Here is a 1,427-nt window from a genome sequence, read left to right as displayed (position 1 = left end):
TTTCCTTACTTTGTTTCATTCTGTATGTGTTTTGCTTAGTTAGTTATATGTTAGATATAGTTTCATTTATTAAATCCCTTATATTCACAACTGATTGTCTCTGTTTGCTGCTCACAATTCGAAGTCAATGAATGTGTGAACCCTTGCTACATTTTGCTAAATTACTGCTAGCACTGCACAAAGAAGGACAGATTATTCTTCCTTGGCCAGGAAAATAATTTTTCTCTGAATTGATAAATGATTATTTTGTCTGCTCGGTGGACGGACAGATCAAGTAATGGTAATATTGATTCTGCTACAGTTAATTCAAAGATCTAATCTAAATATTTATTATGAATCATAACCAGTTATAATTCGTCATAAATATTTCCCTTTTTGAGTTGAAAAACCCTACATTATTTAATGCATCCTTCCTGAATAAAACAATTACTTTATGTAAAAAAAAAATAAAAAAACATCTTTCTGACTTTGTATATGATTGTATTTAGTGTTAATTCCTGGTTTTATTATTTTTAATTAGCATCATTATTTTAATCACCCAGTCCTATGGATTTAAAGGCTTGTGTAATATAATAGGCTTTGTTGTCTTGCAAAATATATATTTTTTTCTTTTGATTTTGGGTCAAAATACTGTATGACCTGGACATTCATATGTCATTTTCATGATTCAATATTCACAATTATTCATCCATCCAACTGCTTGTCCTATGCAGAGTTGCCGGGATACTGGAGCCTCATTCACAAATATGAAATTAATAAATCATACATTACATCGCAACACATCTTAACCTCAACACAGGGGCTTAGTCAAGATTAACAGGAGGTCCAGTGTCATACCTGTGTGTGTTTGAGAGGGGCGAGGTGGACCATGAGCCATCAGTCTGACCCAACTCCCCAGACACCCAGTCTGGCAGCACAGCAGATCTCTGCTCCTGTGACCGTCCCAGCAACGGCTCACCGAAATAGATGGACTAAATCAGAAAAACACACAAAACTCACAACGCTTAGAAATCATGCGCTCAAGAGGTTGCCTTATACAAATCAAGATAAAGGCATGTATCAGTGCAGTATGTACCATGTATGTGGGTAAAGTCTTGAGGCCGCCTGCTTCAGGTTTGTGGGTAAATGGACCCTCTAAAACTCCTTTTCTGAGCATGTGCAGAAGGAGGCGAGTGTACATGTTACAATTTTTCCTTCCAGTCAGTCCAGAGCCACAGGTCTCAGGATCACACAACTTTTTAATCCACAGTGCACACCGCTGGCGCACTGATGGGGAAATGTGGATTTGTAAAACGTACATTTTCTTGTAAAATTATAATTTTCTTATATATATATACAGTGGGTACGGAAAGTATTCAGACCCCCTTAAATTTTTCACTCTTTGTTATATTGCAGCCATTTGCTAAAATCATTTAAGTTAATTTTTT

Source organism: Sinocyclocheilus rhinocerous, unplaced genomic scaffold, assembly GCF_001515625.1.
Source record: "Sinocyclocheilus rhinocerous isolate Xijiao unplaced genomic scaffold, SAMN03320098_v1.1 scaffold1630, whole genome shotgun sequence".
NCBI classification, from domain to species: domain Eukaryota; kingdom Metazoa; phylum Chordata; class Actinopteri; order Cypriniformes; family Cyprinidae; genus Sinocyclocheilus; species Sinocyclocheilus rhinocerous.
Note: the sequence above shows the minus strand (reverse complement) of the source record.